General features: G+C 45.1%; 1 long non-coding RNA gene across 1 annotated transcript; it reads right to left on the minus strand.

The window, feature by feature from the left end:
• Window positions 1-613: 613 nt before the first annotated feature.
• LOC136789054 (uncharacterized) lies at window positions 614-3,866 on the minus strand. The gene is made up of 2 exons (XR_010827794.1): window positions 3,752-3,866; window positions 614-3,598 (listed from the first exon to the last, which is right to left on the minus strand). It is a non-coding gene; the product is annotated as an uncharacterized lncRNA (long non-coding RNA).
• Between the last annotated feature and the right edge of the window lie 14,160 nt (window positions 3,867-18,026).

Raw genomic sequence — 18,026 nt, forward strand, 5'->3', positions numbered from 1 at the left:
GAATTTATTCATGCAAAGGTTGGTTAGGCATTGGAACAGGCTGTCCACAGACATGGTGGAGTCGCCATCCCTGGAGGTAGCTAAGAGACGTGGGGATATGGTTTAGCAGTGGACTGAGAGTGCTAGCTTAATGGTTGGACACGATGATCTTAAAGGTCTTTTCCACCCCAAATGATTATATGTTTCTGGGAATATTAAGAAATGAAGACCAGACTAAGAATTGAAGAATGGTGCCTTTTTAGTTTCTGAGCTTCCCGCAATCTGATTGCCTAATAACTAACTATCTAGCTATCTAACTATCGAACTATCAATAACTAACTATCTGTCAGGAACGTGGTTCCTTTTACTTTACAGGGCTGGGAAATGACTTGAGATAAAATGTAGACAGACAGGTAAAGAGAATATTTTAAGGAGGTTTATCAATATCCCATATTAATAGTGACACTATTTATTTTATCACTGCCTTCTACATTACTGATCACTGTCCTAAGCCAGAACCCACTGTGCTAAGTGGTTAAACGAGTGCCTAGGGCTGAGACAACGGAATCCCTGTTTACAATCAGAACTTGTGGCTATAATGTGATCTTTATCAAGGAAAGAAAGCACCATTGGCTGAAGAGCACAACTAGTCAATATTCTTTTAATGACAGGGTGAAAAGAATTCTAAATAAATAAATACATAAGAAGTTACCACAGATAGTAAGTAGTGTAATTACATAGCCTTGTTACCTGCCTTTTCTGAAGACTTTCCCATAGTTGACATACGGAATTGCAAGCTTACCTATATGTAAAGATATATTTACTTCATTCAATAATATTTATTCCTTATAAATTTACCAAAAAAAAATCCTGCTGTGGGATTTTTATGGTAATGCAAGCAGACAACTGGCAATGTTGCCCCCCCAGATTCACCATCAGAATTCACAATCAGAATGCTGCGGGAAAGGACTGTGCCGCTCTAATCTGTGCTGGTGAAGACTCCGCTTGAGTATCATATGTGGGTTTGGGCACCACAATATAAGAAGGACTCAAACCTATTAGAGAGTGTCCAAAGGATGGCTATGCAGATGATGAAGGGTGTAGAGGGCAAGATGTATGAGGAGCAGTTGAAGTCACTTGGTTTGTTTTGCCTACAGCAGGGGAGGCTCAGGGAAGACCTCATCGTAGCCTCCGATTTCCACCCAAGGGGGAGCAGTGGGGCAGGCGCTGATCTCTGCTCTCCGGGGACAGCGACAGGACCCGAGGAAACGGCATGGAGCTGTGACAGGGGAGGTTCAGGCTGGGTGTTAGGAAAAGATTCTTCACCGAGAGAGTGGTCGGGCACTGGAACAGGCTCCCCAAGGCATGGTCATGGCACTGAGTCTGCTGGAGTTCAAGAAGCATTTGGACAGCACTCTCAGACATAGGGTCTGCTTCTTGGGTGGTCCTGTGTGGATTCTTGTGGGTCCTTCCAACTCAGGGTATTCTATGATTCTATGATTACTCTTTAACAAATTTCCAATATCTGAGACTTCTTCCAGATGAATTTTTACTTTGATTTATATAGCTAGGAACAAGTTGTTTGTCATACCTAAGTGCCCCTGTCTCCTTCTTCTGTTGAAAGCCTTTGACAAATTATTATTTTTTTACTAACATGTAAAAATATGCTTGGCTATATTAACTACACCTAAAAGAGACCACCTTCTTTTCTCCTTCAAGTTAATCTATAATTACAAGATGATGTCCGAAATAGCCACTTTGTGCCCTGGTCCTGTTATTTAGCGTAATAAAGTTTGCTTTCATATGTCAAAAAGCAGTATGAAAAAATGAAACTGGTATGTTTGTCTAAACGGAGTAATCAAAGGATACACTCAAAAGCTGTAGCTCTTGAAAGCTAGTCTAAAGAACCAAAGTAACAAAAACAATTTTGAGCTCAAGAGGTAATATCTAACAAGCAGAATGGCTCTGCCAGGAGCATGTCAGCCCACAGATGGCTCCACTGCTGGAATTTAGGAGGCCAGAATTCATGGAAATCTGCATGATTAAAAACTGTTCCCATGCCTTGTCAAGTACCTCACCCAGAGGGAAGCGATGCTAGTATTTACCTAAGAGAGGCCCTATTTGTGCACTGAAGTACAGCAGTAAAAATAGAGATCCTCAGTGCTTTGGGGTCATTCACGCCAAACACACGGTTAATCATAGAATCATAGAACCATAGAATGGCTCGGGTTGGAAGGGACCTGAAAGAGCATCTTGTTCCAATCCCCCTGCCATAGGCAGGCATGCCACCCACTAGATCAGGTTGCTCCGGGCCTCATCCAACCTGGTCTTGAACACCTCCAGGGGTGGAGCATCCACAACCTCCCTGGGCAACCTGTTCCAGTGCCTCACCACTCTCTAAGTGAAGAATTTCCTCCTAGCCTCTAATCTAAACCTCTCCTCTTTTAATGTAAAACCATTCCCCAGGATGACTGTACTGCAAAAATTGCATAACATGAGGGAAAAATAAAAAATAAAACAGCCAGACTTTTGGAAAACTCAGTGGCAGGAAACTGTCAAAGAACCTTCTTAGCCCAACAACAGTATTTAGATATGTGTCAGTGTTAGCCCGTGCCCGAGGATTTTCCTGGAAACACAGAAAATCCTGGGGGCTTCTGGTACTGAGGAGTAATTTGAAGGATTTCCAGAAGATCACAAAGATTCATGCAAAGGACCAGATCTATCTTTGTTATTCCTGGCTGTGGGTTGTCTCCCCTGGAGCCTTCTTCCAAAAGAAGCGACAAATCTCCTACCCTTGGCTCCTTCCACTTCTGTGCTGAGAACTAACCTGAAGGCCATGCCTGTCAAAAGCGTGTGCCAGGAGGAAAACAACTAAATCACCCATCTCCTGAGGTCCATGGTATCTCTCCTGAGAATGCTGCCTCTCTGACAAAGCCAGAGGGACAGATACTCCCTCACCAGGCCTTCTCTACTGGATCTGCTTGCACAGTGCCCCATCTTCCCCACAGCCACCAGATGCTGACAAAAGCGTGCTCTTCTGCTGCTAGATCCCCACTGCCCAAGTACATTGGCAGCAGCAGAGCTCTGTAACGCAGCAAAGGGCCAGGATAGCACGCTCCGTCTCTCTGTGCCACCACCTGCTGGAAACGAAAACAAATATCAGTTTTTAAAACAATCGGGTGAGCACCATCATACCCCTCCCCATATGCACTATTGTGCTAAGCAATACAGTTGAAAAAGCAAGGGAAAAACAGCTGAATCTTTGGCTAAGACCCAGCAGTGTATATGGCTCCAAAAAGGAAGCGTGCCACGACAGCCTGTGCCACATCTTGCCTTGCAATGCTGATGCTCTTCTCCACAGTGCTGACAACAGCTGAGCCTGCACTTACTCACAGAAACAATTTCAACTGCTGCTGACAAGACTGCCTTGCGTTTGCAGGAAAAAGTCCTCACTTGCACTGCTGAACATCTGCAACAACACTTCTGGGAGAAGGAAGTGCAGCTCCTTTTGCCAAGGAACAGAAGCACCGTTGGCACTGAAGAGCAGAGCTCCTGAAGGTACTACTTCGAGCTCCCAGCACTGTCCTTCTTGCCACCGGCCACAAAGGAGCAACACCACCTGGAAGCAAGGAATCCTTTCAGTGCTAAGAATTCTTATTCTGCAGCGAGCCAAACATGCTCCACAGACAGCAACATGCTCCACAGACGGGGCATTTGGCAGCCGCGGCTTTGCCTTACAAGAGACATTCCTCGGGCTCATCTTGAAACTCACTTGACAGAAACAACCCCGAATGCCTGCAGACGACTGTAGACGACTTGGCTCAGCCAGAAGCTTGGGCAGGTTACCGAGACACCTCTTGCAGCAGGCTACCAGCAGCCTCTGTCACTGCTCGCAGGCTCCCAAGAACCTCCCACCAGTCTTACCCTCCTAAAGACAGAACCCCGTGCCGCCTTCCAGTTACGCCTTCTCTTGTGACTGGCAGCCCAAAACGGCCTATGTGTCTGGCTTATGCAGTTGCCATGGGAACAAGAAATCCCTCCACGTGCAACACACTGGGGGCCGACATTTTCTGGCGGAGAGGGAGAGCTCTTCTCACAGTGCCTCTCTGATTGACTGCGTGCTGTTCGAGCCACGTGCCCTGCGCTCGCCCGCTGATTGGTGGCCCACTGCCTTCTGGCCGGGAAGCGCTAAATGTGAAAATACCTATCTATGATACGGGCAGTGTGTGTGTGTACAGACACGTGTATGTATATCCACAAAGAAATGCAAATATGTGTGAATATACACAGTGGTTTTCTACACAGACACACTATTTATATACATGTATACATTTTTTTCTTACCTGTAATCGTATATGCATATTTGCATTCCTAAAAAATACAGAAACAATACTGCACGTGCGTAGTATTGTTTTAAACAATAAAGTCAAAAAAGCAAGGGGCGAACAGCTGAATTTGTGGATAAGACCCAGCAGTGTATGTGGCTCCTGAAATAAGCATGTAATGACAGCCTGTGCTATGCAGCCCAAACCTGCCTATGCGTTTAGCTAATGGAGTGGTCCATGCAAAAAGGAAGTCCCTCCATGTGCAACACACTGGGGGCCGACATTTTGTGGCGGGGAGGGAGCGCTCATCTCACAGTGCCTCTCTGATTGGCTGCGTGCTGTTCGAGCCACGTGCCCTGCGCTCGCCCGCTGATTGGTGGCCCACTGCCTTTTGGCCAGGAAGCGCTAAATGTGAAAATACCTATCTACGATACGTGCAGTGTGTGTGTGTACGGACATGTGTATTTATATCCACAAAGAAATGCAAATATGTGTAAATATATACAGTGGTTTTCTACACAGACACACTATTTATATACCTGTATACATTTTTTGCTTACCTGTAATTGTATATGCATATTTGCATTTCTGTAAACACAGAAAAAATACTGCACGTGCGCAGTATTGTTTTAAGTAATAAAGTCAAAAAAGCAAGGGGTAAACAGCTGAATCTGTGGATAAGACCCAGCAGTGTATATGGCTCCTGAAAAGAAGCATGCAATGACAGCCTGTGCCATGCAGCCCAAACCGGCCTATGCGTTTAGCTTATGCAGTGGTCCATGGAAACAGGAAGTCCCTCCACGTGCAACACACTGGGGGCCGACATTTTGTGACGGCCACCATTTCGTGATGGCCGACATTTTGTGGCAAGGGGGCAGCGCTCATCTCACAGTGCTCCTCTGATTGGCTGCCTGGTGTTCGAGACACGTGCCCTGCGCTTACCCTCTGATTGGTGGCCCGCTGATTTGGGCTGGGAAACGCTAAATATGAAAATACCTATCTACGATACGTGCAGTGTGTGCGTGTACGGACACATGGATGTATATCCACAAATAAATGCAAATATGAGGAAATATACCCAGTGGTTTTTTACACAGATACACTATTTTATATACACGTATACATTTATTTACAAACCTGTAATTGTATATGCATATTTGCATTTCTGTAAACACAGAAACAATACTGCACGTGCGCAGTATTGTTTTAAGCAATAAAGTAGAAAAAGGAAGAGGCAAACAGCTGAATCTGTGGATAAGACCCAGCAGTGTATATGGCTCCAAAAAGGAAGCGTGCCACGACAGCCTGTGCCACACCTTGCCTTGCAATGCTGATGCTCTTCTCCATAGTGCTGACAGCAGCTGAGCCTGCACATACTCACAGAAACAATTTCAACTGCTGCTGCCAAGACTGCCTTGCGTTTGCAGGAAAAAGTCCTCACTTGCACTGCCGAACTTCTTCAGCAACACTTCTGGGAGAAGGAAGTGCAGCTCCTTTAGCCGAGGAACAGAAGCGCCGTTGGCACTGAAGAGCAGAGCTCCCGAAGGCACTACTTCGAGCTCCCAGCACTGTCGTCCTTGCCACCGGCCACAAAGGAGCAACACCGCCTGGAAGCAAGGAATCCTTTCAGTGCTAAGCATTCTTTTTCTGCACCGAGCCAAACATGCTTCACAGACAGCAACATGCTCCACAGACGGGGCATTTGGCAGCGTTGGCTTTGCCTTACAAGAGACATTCCTCAGGCTCGTCTTGAAACTCACTTGACAGAAACCACCCCGAACGCCTGGAGACGACTGTAGACGACTTGGCTCAGCCAGAAGCTTGGGCGGGTTACCGAGACACCTCTTGCAGCAGGCCACCAGCAGCCTCTGTCACTGCTCCCAGGCTCCCAACAACCTCCCACCAGACTTACCCTCCTCCAGGCAGAACCCCCCTGCCTCCTCCCAGTTACGCCTTCTCTTGTGACTGGCAGCCCAAAACGGCCTATATGTCTGGCTTATGCAGTTGCCATGGGAACAAGAAATCCCTCCACGTGCAACACACTGGGGGCCGACATTTTGTGGCGGGGAGGGAGCGCTCATCTCACAGTGCCTCTCTGACTGGCTGCGTGCTGTTCGAGCCACGTGCCCTTCGCGCGCTCACTGATTGGTGGCCCGCTGATTTGGGCTGGGAAACGCTAAATATGAAAATGCCTATCTACGACACGTGCAGTGTGTGCATGTACGGACACATGTATGTATATCCACAAATAAATGCAAATATGAGGAAATATACCCAGTGGTTTTCTACACAGACACACTGTTTTATATACACGTTTACATTTCTTTACTCACCTGTAATCGCATATGCATATTTGCATTTCTGAGAACACAGAAACACTACTGCACGTGTGCAGTATTGCTTTAAGCCATAAAGTAGAAAAAGCAAGAGGCAAACAGCTGAATCTTTGGCTAAGACCCAGCAGTGTATATGGCTCCAAAAAGGAAGCGTGCCACTCCTTTGATTGGCTGCATGCTGTTCGTGCCACCTACCTAGTGCAGCACATCATAAAGTTTGTGAATAAAAGTGGATTTTTGGGCCCTGCCCCCTCAAATTGCTCCAGGAGTAGTGCCAAGCTTTTGGGAACCAGAGCACCTGTCTGCTGGCATGGAGGCCAGCAGGGGCACCTATGGGCCAGTCACAGCACCGGGGTGTTGTGGATGCCACCAGCTCAGGTCATGTTATTTTGGGGCACAGGGTGAGAGCAGGCAGGCTGGTGTCAGTGACAGCACCTGTGAGTCCGGTGCCTGCTTCAGGGGTTCAGTTTATGCAGCAGCAAAGGGCAAAAAATCTTAAAAGATATGATAGGGAAGACAGAAAGGAAAGAAAGAAAGAAGGAAAGAAAGAAAGAAGGAAAGAAAGAAAGAAGGAAAGAAGGAAAGAAGGAAAGAAGGAAAGAAGGAAAGAAAGAAAGAAAGAAAGAAAGAAGGAAAGAAGGAAAGAAGGAAAGAAGGAAAGAAGGAAAGAAAGAAAGAAAGAAAGAAAGAAAGAAAGAAAGAAAGAAAGAAAGAAAGAAAGAAAAGAAGAGAAGAAAGAAAGAAAGAAAGAAAGAAAGAAAGAAAGAAAGAAGAAGAAAGAAAGAAAGAAAGAAAGAAAGAAAGAAAAGAAAGAAAGAAAAGAAAGAAAGAAAGAAAGAAAGAAGAAAGAAAGAAAGAAAAGAAAAACAGAGAATGAAAGTGTTCCGTTTTGCTGCAGCCTCGGTTACCAGCAGAGGGCGGCGTTGCACTGTGCAGTGATCATTTTAACACCGACTTGCTGGCATTGTGGGAGGCCTCAGGTTTCCTAGGGACGCAAATTATAGCCGTGTCTCCTACCTCCTTTAAACTAAGAAACAAAAAAGAACAAAAATAATAAATAACGATGAAGTCTAAATAATTCAGCTTCCCGTTCCTCACAGTTAAACTAACCCAAACTTTAAGATGAGAGACAGATGCCTGCTGCAAATTTTATTCCATTACAGTATTGCCTCCTCATCTGCAATATTTTAACTTTCCTCAACAACAGCAAGTCGTTGCCCTACCACCAGCTCAAAGACATAAACCGCAGTGTTTCTGTAAAACTGAAACTTTACAAGGACTAGGTGAACACATGCAATGTCATGTCATTCCCTGTGAATGTACAAGATAAGAATAGGTAGAAAACCTGCAAACATCCACAGATATACTACGTCACTGTTGACTATTATGGAACTCTTCTCTCTGGTAATAGAAAGTATCAGGTAAAGAAGGAAAGGAGGAAAGGAAGAAACGGAGAAAGGAAGAGAGAAAGGAAGAGAGAAAATGAGAAAGAGAGAAAGAAAGAGAAAGAGAGGAAGAAAACGAGAAAGGAAGAAAGAGAAAGCAAGAGGGGAAGGAAGGGAAGGAAGTCAGGAAGTCAGGAAGTCAAGAAAGAGAGAAAGGGAGAAAGGGAGAAAGGGAGAAAGACAGAAAGAGAGAAAGAGAGAGAGAGAGAGAGAAAGAAAGAAAGAAAGAAAGAAAGAAAGAAAGAAAGAAAGAAAGAAAGAAAGAAAGAAAGAAAGAAAGAAAGAAAAAGAAAGAAAGAGAAAAAGAAAGAAAGAAGAAAGAAAGAAAGAAAGAAAGAAAGAAAGAAAAGAAAGAAAGAAAGATAAAGAAAGAAAGGAAGGAAGGAAGGAAGGAAGGAAGGAAGGAAGGAAGGAAGAAAGAGAAAGAGAAAGAAAGAAAGAAAAAGGAAGGGAAGGAAGGAAAAATAAATAAAGAAAGAAAGAAAGAAAGAAAGAAAGAAAGAAAGAAAGAAAGAAAGAAAGAAAGAAAGAAGAAGAAAAGAAAGAGAAAGAAAAAAAGAAAGAAACTTTTTCATTTTACCAAGATACTGGAGCCCTGGTATAGAACCTGGTTTTAAAAGGACGCCATATATGTGCTCACATGCTCAAGTATCCGGCCACTGAAGAACACCAAAACAACCAGCAGGTGGATCAGGCTGTTAATGCTGAAGTGGCTGAGGTGGATCTGGACTGGCAACAGAAGGGTGAATTATTTATAGATCCGTGGGTCCATGACACCTCAGGCCATCAAGGAAGAGATGAAACGTATAGGTGGGCTTGTGACTGAGCGGTGGTCCAGACCATGGACAGTACTGGACAGGTTCTTCAGGATTGTGAAACACGTGCTGCAGTCAAGCAAGCCAAATGGTTAAAGCCTCTCAGGTATGGAGGACAATGGCTGAAATATAACTATGGGGAAGTCTGGCAGATTGATTATATCACACTCCCTCAAACCTGCAACAGCAAGCGCCATGTACTTACAATGGTGGAAGCAACCACCAGATGGCTGGAAACACACCCTGTGCCCCATGCCACTGCCCACAACACTTGGAAAGCAAGTCCTATGGTGACATGGCACCCCGTGAAGAATCGAGTCAGACAACGGACTTATTTGTGAAACAACCTCATAGACACCCGGGCCAAAGAGCGCAGTATTGAGTGCGTATATCACATCCCCTGTCATGCACCAGCCTCCGGGAAAATCAAGCATATAATGGTCTGTTAAAGAGCGCACTGAAGGTAGAGGGAGCTGGGACATTCAAAAATTGGGATACACATTTGGCAAAGGCCACCTGGTTAGTCGACACTAGGGTTCTGCCAACCAAGCCAGACCCGCCCAATCAAACCTGTTACGTACTGTAGAAGGGAATAAAGTCCCTGTAGTGCACATAAAAAGCATTCAGGGTCAGACAGTCTGGGCTATTCCTGGCTCAGGCAAAGGCAAGCCCATCCATGGGACTGCGTTTGCTCAAGGACCTGGGTGCACTTGCTGGGTGGTGGGGAGGGATGGGGAAGTCTGATGTATTGCTCAAAGGGATTTAATGTTGGGTGAGAAGAGCCCATGATTTGAATTGCATGATGTTAATTACTATATAATACCGTAGGTCATCACTACTACAATTGCTATATGTCATGTTCGTGGTATTACAATAACAGTCACCCAGATAACGATGAATGAGTTTTGATAAAACTGGACAAGCACAGCGGTGTGATGGAATCAGAACAAGCTTCAGCATGCGACGATCCAACACCTCACACCGTCTCTTCTGCGCTGAAAGGTTTTTGTGACAGGTGGAGCCCAAAGTCATTCACAGACTAAACAAACTCAGTGGACGTTTCATATACATGTATGAAAAGTGGTGATTAATTGGAAAATACTGGGAAGTGTGGAACCTGAGCATGACATACATGGTATGGAATAAGGGGTTGGTATTGTCCTGGTTTCAGCTAGGATAGCGTTCATTGTCCTCCTAGTAGCTGGTATGGTGCTGTGTTTTGGATTTAGCATGAGAATAATGCTGATAACATGCTGACGTTTTAGCGGTTGCCAAGCAGTGCTTACACTAAGCCAAGGACTTTTCAGCTTCCCATAGCACCCCACCAGCGAGGAGACCGAGAGCGCACAAGAAGCTGGGAAGGGATTCAGTCGGGACAGCTGACCCAGATTGGCCAAAGGGATGTCCCATACCATGTGGTGTCATGCTGAACAATTATATGGGGTAGCAGGCTGGAGTAGGAGAGGGACCGCTGCTTGGGGACAGGCTGGGCATTAGTCACTGGGTGGTGAGCAAGGGCATTGTACATCACCTGCTTTGTACATATTATTATTTCTCTTCCTTTTCTGTCCAATTAAACTGTCTTTATCTCAGCCCACGAGCTTTTTATATGATCATAGCACTAGTCAAATCTATTCCTGACCAAGAGATGAAGGCGCAAGGCTTAACAAGACGGAGTCCCTGTCTTGGTAGAGGAGAAGGAGCACAGCCCGTCAACTGCCTCTTTTAGGTTTCCAATCTCTTCTTTCTCCCCCAAACTAACTTTTTTTCCTAACTTTTCTCTCACTTTGTCTTACTAATGCTAACACTAACTCTTTCTCCTAGCACTCACCCTTCTTTCTTACTGAGTGTGTCAGTCTCGTTTCTCAGGTGGCAAGTGGTAAGGCAATGGCATCAAGTTGCCCCAACAGAGGTTTAGATTGTCTGTCAGCAAGAATTTATTCATGCAAAGGTTGGTTAGGCATTGGAACAGGCTGTCCACAGACATGGTGGAGTCGCCATCCCTGGAGGTAGCTAAGAGACGTGGGGATATGGTTTAGCAGTGGACTGAGAGTGCTAGCTTAATGGTTGGACACGATGATCTTAAAGGTCTTTTCCACCCCAAATGATTATATGTTTCTGGGAATATTAAGAAATGAAGACCAGACTAAGAAATTGAAGAATGGTGCCTTTTTAGTTTCTGAGCTTCCCGCAATCTGATTGCCTAATAACTAACTAACTAGCTATCTAACTATCGAACTATCAATAACTAACTATCTGTCAGGAACGTGGTTCCTTTTACTTTTCAGGGCTGGGAAATGACTTGGGATAAAATGTAGACAGACAGGTAAAGAGAATATTTTAAGGAGGTTTATCAATATCCCATATTAATAGTGACACTATTTATTTTATCACTGCCTTCTACATTACTGATCACTGTCCTAAGCCAGAACCCACTGTGCTAAGTGGTTAAACGAGTGCCTAGGGCTGAGACAACGGAATCCCTGTTTACAATCAGAACTTGTGGTTATAATGTGATCTTTATCAAGGAAAGAAAGCACCATTGGCTGAAGAGCACAACTAGTCAATATTCTTTAATGACAGGGTGAAAAGAATTCTAAATAAATAAATACATAAGAAGTTACCACAGATAGTAGTAGTGTAATTACATAGCCTTGTTACCTGCATTTTCTGAAGACTTTCCCATAGTTGACATACAGAATTGCAAGCTTACCTATATGTAAAGATATATTTACTTCATTCAATAATATTTATTCCTTATAAATTTACCAAAAAAAAATCCTGCTGTGGGATTTTTATGGTAATGCAAGCAGACAACTGGCAATGTTGCCCCCCCAGATTCACCATCAGAATTCACAATCAGAATGCTGCGGGAAAGGACTGTGCCGCTCTAATCTGTGCTGGTGAAGACTCCGCTTGAGTATCATGTGTGGGTTTGGGCACCACAATATAAGAAGGACTCAAGCCTATTAGAGAGTGTCCAAAGGATGGCTATGCAGATGATGAAGGGTGTAGAGGGCAAGATGTATGAGGAGCAGTTGAAGTCACTTGGTTTGTTCTGCCTACAGCAGGGGAGGCTCAGGGAAGACCTCATCGTAGCCTCCCTATTTCCACCCAACGGGGAGCAGTGGGGCAGGCGCTGATCTCTGCTCTCTGGGGACAGCGACAGGACCCGAGGAAACGGCATGGAGCTGTGACAGGGGAGGTTCAGGCTGGGTGTTAGGAAAAGATTCTTCACCGAGAGAGTGGTCGGGCACTGGAACAGGCTCCCCAAGGCATGGTCATGCCACTGAGTCTGCTGGAGTTCAAGAAGCATTTCGACAGCATTCTCAGACATAGGGTCTGCTTCTTGGGTGGTCCTGTGTGGATTCTTGTGGGTCCTTCCAACTCAGGGTATTCTATGATTCTATGATTACTCTTTAACAAATTTCCAATATCTGAGACTTCTTCCAGATGAATTTTTACTTTGATTTATATAGCTAGGAACAAGTTGTTTGTCATACCTAAGTGCCCCTGTCTCCTTCTTCTGTTGAAAGCCTTTGACAAATTATTATTTTTTTACTAACATGTAAAAATATGCTTGGCTATATTAACTACACCTAAAAGAGACCACCTTCTTTTCTCCTTCAAGTTAATCTATAATTACAAGATGATGTCCGAAATAGCCACTTTGTGCCCTGGTCCTGTTATTTAGCGTAATAAAGTTTGCTTTCATATGTCAAAAAGCAGTATGAAAAAATGAAACTGGTATGTTTGTCTAAACGGAGTAATCAAAGGATACACTCCAAAAGCTGTAGCTCTTGAAAGCTAGTCTAAAGAACCAAAGTAACAAAAACAATTTTGAGCTCAAGAGGTAATATCTAACAAGCAGAATGGCTCTGCCAGGAGCATGTCAGCCCACAGATGGCTCCACTGCTGGAATTTAGGAGGCCAGAATTCATGGAAATCTGCACGATTAAAAACTGTTCCCCTGCCTTGTCAAGTACCTCACCCAGAGGGAAGCGATGCTAGTATTTACCTAAGAGAGGCCCTATTTGTGCACTGAAGTACAGCAGTAAAAATAGAGATCCTCAGTGCTTTGGGGTCATTCACGCCAAACACACGGTTAATCATAGAATCATAGAACCATAGAATGGCTCGGGTTGGAAGGGACCTGAAAGAGCATCTTGTTCCAATCCCCCTGCCATAGGCAGGCATGCCACCCACTAGATCAGGTTGCTCCGGGCCTCATCCAACCTGGTCTTGAACACCTCCAGGGGTGGAGCATCCACAACCTCCCTGGGCAACCTGTTCCAGTGCCTCACCACTCTCTAAGTGAAGAATTTCCTCCTAGCCTCTAATCTAAACCTCTCCTCTTTTAATGTAAAACCATTCCCCAGGATGACTGTACTGCAAAAATTGCATAACATGAGGGAAAAATAAAAAATAAAACAGCCAGACTTTTGGAAAACTCAGTGGCAGGAAACTGTCAAAGAACCTTCTTAGCCCAACAACAGTATTTAGATATGTGTCAGTGTTAGCCCGTGCCCGAGGATTTTCCTGGAAACACAGAAAATCCTGGGGGCTTCTGGTACTGAGGAGTAATTTGAGGGATTTCCAGAAGATCACAAAGATTCATGCAAAGGACCAGATCTAACTTTCTTATTCCTGGCTGTGGGTTGTCTCCCCTGGAGCCTTCTTCCAAAAGAAGCGACAAATCTCCTACCCTTGGCTCCTTCCACTTTTGTGCTGAGAACTAACCTGAAGGCCATGCCTGTCAAAAGCGTGTGCCAGGAGGAAAACAACTAAATCACCCATCTCCTGAGGTCCATGGTATCTCTCCTGAGAATGCTGCCTCTCTGACAAAGCCAGAGGGACAGATACTCCCTCACCAGGCCTTCTCTACTGGATCTGCTTGCACAGTGCCCCATCTTCCCCACAGCCACCAGATGCTGACAAAAGAGTGCTCTTCTGCTGCTAGATCCCCACTGCCCAAGTACATTGGCAGCAGCAGAGCTCTGTAACGCAGCAAAGGGCCAGGATAGCACGCTCCGTCTCTCTGTGCCACCACCTGCTGGAAACGAAAACAAATATCAGTTTTTAAAACAATCGGGTGAGCACCATCCTACCCTTCCCCATATGCACTATTGTGCTAAGCAATACAGTTGAAAAAGCAAGGGAAAAAGAGGTGAATCTTTGGCAAAGACCCAGCAGTGTATATGGCTCTAAAACGGAAGCGTGCCATGACAGCCTGTGCCAGATCTTGCCTTGCAATCCTGATACTCTTCTCCACAGTGCTGACAGCAGCCGGGATGCACATGCTCATGGAAACAAAAAACTCCCAATTTTTTTTGGGCAGCGCTCATCTCACAGTGCTCCTCTGATTGGCTGCCTGGTGTTCGAGCCACGTGCCCTTCGCGCGCTCACTGATTGGTGGCCCGCTGATTTGGGCTGGGAAACACTAAATATGAAAATGCCTATCTACGACACGTGCAGTGTGTGCGTGTACGGACACATGTATGTATATCCACAAATAAATGCAAATATGAGGAAATATACCCAGTGGTTTTCTAGACAGACACACTGTTTTATATACACGTATACATTTCTTTACTCACCTGTAATCGCATATGCATATTTGCATTTCTGAGAACACAGAAACACTACTGCACGTGTGCAGTATTGTTTTAAGCAATAAAGTAGAAAAAGCAAGAGGCAAACAGCTAAATCTTTGGCTAAGACCCAGCAGAGTATATGGCTCCAAAAAGGAAGCGTGCCACGACAGCCTGTGCCACATCTTGCTTTGCAATGCTGATGCTCTTCTCCACAGTGCTGACAACAGCTGAGCCTGCACTTACTCACAGAAACAATTTCAACTGCTGCTGCCAAGACTGCCTTGCATTTGCAGGAAAAAGTCCTCACTTGCACTGCCAAACTTCTGCAACAACACTTCTGGGAGAAGGAAGTGCAGCTCCTTTTGCCAAGGAACAGAAGCACCGTTGGCACTGAAGAGCAGAGCTCCCGAAGGCACTACTTCGAGCTCCCAGCACTGTCCTCCTTGCCACCGGCCACAAAGGAGCAACACCGCCTGGAAGCAAGGAATCCTTTCAGTGCTAAGCATTCTTATTCTGCAGCGAGCCAAATATGCTCCACAGACAGCAACATGCTCCACAGACGGGGCATTTGGCAGCCGTGGCTTTGCCTTACAAGAGACATTCCTCGGGCTCATCTTGAAACTCTCTTGACAGAAACAACCCCGAATGCCTGGAGACGACTGTAGATGATTTGGCTCAGCCAGAAGCTTGGGCGGGTTACCGAGACACCTCTTGCAGCAGGCCACCAGCAGCCTCTGTCACTCCTCGCAGGCTCCCAAGAACCTCCCACCAGTCTTACCCTCCTGCAGGCAGAACCCCCTGCCCCCTTCCAGTTACGCCTTCTCTTGTGACTGGCAGCCCAAAACGGCCTATGTGTCTGGCTTATGCAGTTGCCATGGGAACAAGAAATCCCTCCACGTGCAACACACTGGGGGCTGACATTTTCTGGCGGAGAGGGAGAGCTCTTCTCACAGTGCCTCTCTGATTGGCTGCGTGCTGTTCGAGCCACGTGCCCTGCGCTCGCCCGCTGATTGGTGGCCCGCTGCCTTCTGGCCGGGAAGCGCTAAATGTGAAAATACCTATCTACGATACGTGCAGTGTGTGTGTGTACGGACACGTGTATTTATATCCACAAAGAAATGCAAATATGTGTAAATATATACAGTGGTTTTCTACACAGACACACTATTTATATACATGTATACATTTTTTGCTTACCTGTAATTGTATATGCATATTTGCATTTCTGTAAACACAGAAAAAATACTGCACATGCGCAGTATTGTTTTAAGTAATAATGTCAAAAAAGCAAGGGGCGAACAGCTGAATCTGTGGATAAGACCCAGCAGTGTATATGGCTCCTGAAAAGAAGCATGCAATGACAGCCTGTGCCATGCAGCCCAAACCGGCCTATGCGTTTAGCTTATGCAGTGGTCCATGGAAACAGGAAGTCCCTCCACGTGCAACACACTGGGGGCCGACATTTTGTGACGGCCACCATTTCGTGATGGCCGACATTTTGTGGCAAGGGGGCAGCGCTCATCTCACAGTGCTCCTCTGATTGGCTGCATGCTGTTCGTGCTACCTACCTAGTGCAGCACATAATAAAGTTTGTGAATAAAAGTGGATTTTTGGGCCCTGTCCCCTCAAATTGCTCCAGGACTAGTGCCAAGCTTTTGGGAACCAGAGCACCTGTCTGCTGGCATGGAGGCCAGCAGGGGCACCTATGGGCCAGTCACAGCACCGGGGTGTTGTGGATGCCACCAGCTCAGGTCATGTTATTTTGGGGCACAGGGTGAGAGCAGGCAGGCTGGTGTCAGTGACAGCACCTGTGAGTCCGGTGCCTGCTTCAGGGGTTCTGTTTATGCAGCAGCAAAGGGCAAAAAAATCTTAAAAGATATGATAGGGAAGATAAGCCTGGACCACGGAAGGGCCTGGGAAGTGAAACACCAACGTACCAAAACAACAACAATAAAATGCACAATGATCTTCTGTGAGAACTGTAAGGTCTTTCTAGGAAGGTACGGTGATAAGATAAGGAAGGAAGAAAAGAAAGAAAGAAGAAAGGAAAAAAGTAATGAAGGAAAAAAGAAACAAGGAAGAAAAGAAAAAGAGAAGGAAACAAGGAAGAAAGGAAACAGGGCAGGAAACAGGGAAGGAAGGAAACAGAGAAGGAAACAGTGAGGGAAGGAGGGAATTAAGGAAGGAAGGAAGGAAGAAAGGAAGGAAGGAAGGAAGGAAGGAAAGAAGGAAGGAAGGAAGGAAGAGAAAAGAGAGAGAAAGAAAGAGAGAAAGAAAGAAAGAAATAGAGAAAGAGAGAAAGAGAGAAAGAAAGAAAGAGAAAGAAAGAAAGAAAGAGAGAAAGAGAGAAAGAAAGAAAGAGAGAAAGAGAGAAAGAGAGAAAGAGAGAGAGAAAGAGAGAAAGAGAGAAAGAGAGAAAGAGAGAAAGAAAAAGATTAAAGAGAGATACAATGAAATAAAAAGTATTCCGTTTTGCTGCAGCCTCGGTTACCAACAGAGGGCGGCGTTGCACTGTGCAGAGATCATTTTAACACCGACTTGCTGGCATTGTGAGAGGCTACAGGTTCCCTAGGGATGCAAATTATAGCCGTGTGCTCCTACTTCCTTTAAACTAACAAACAAAAACAAAAGAACAAAAATAATAAATAATGATGAAATCTAAATAATTCAGCTTCCCCTTCCTCACAGTTAAACTAACCCAAACTTTAAGAAGAGAGACAGATGCGTGCTGCAAATTTTATTCCATTACAGTATTGCCTCCTCATCTGCAATTTTTTTAACTTTCCCCAACAACAGCAAGTCGTTGCCCTACCACCAGCTCAAAGACATAAACCGCAGTGTTTCTGTAAAACTGAAACATTACAAGGACTAGGTGAACACATGCAATGTCATGTCATTCCCTGTGAATGTACAAGATAAGAATAGGTAGAAAATCTACAAACAGCCACAGAAATACTACATCAGTGTTGACTATTATGGAAGTATCAGGTAAAGAAGGAAAGGAGGAAAGGAAGAAACGGAGAAAGGAAGAGAGAAAGGAAGAGAGAATCTGAGAAAGAGAAAGAGAAAGAGAAAGAGAGGAAGAAAGTGAGAAAGGAAGAAAAAGAAAGGAAGAAGGGAAGGAAGGAAGGAAGGATAGAAGGCAGGAAGGCAGGAAGGCAGGAAGACAGGAGGGAAGGACGAGAAATAAAGGAAGGAAGGAAGGAAGGAAGGAAGGAAGGAAGGAAGGAAGGAAGGAAGGAAGGAAGGAAGGAAGGAAGGACGGAAGGAAGGAAGGAAGGAAGGAAGGAAGGAAGGAAGGAAGGAAGGAAGGAAGGAAGGAAGGAAGGAAGGAAAAGAAAGAAAGAAAGAAAGAAAGAAAGAAAGAAAGAAAGAAAGAAAGAAAGAAAGAAAGAAAGAAAGAAAGAAAGAAAGAAAGAAAGAAAGAAAGAAAGAAAGGAAGGAAGGAAGGAAGGAAGGAAGGAAGGAAGGAAGGAAGGAAGGAAGGAAGGAAGGAAGGAAGGAAGGAAGGAAGGAAGGAAGGAAGGAAGGA

Source organism: Anser cygnoides, chromosome Z, assembly GCF_040182565.1.
Source record: "Anser cygnoides isolate HZ-2024a breed goose chromosome Z, Taihu_goose_T2T_genome, whole genome shotgun sequence".
NCBI classification, from domain to species: Eukaryota; Metazoa; Chordata; class Aves; order Anseriformes; family Anatidae; genus Anser; species Anser cygnoides.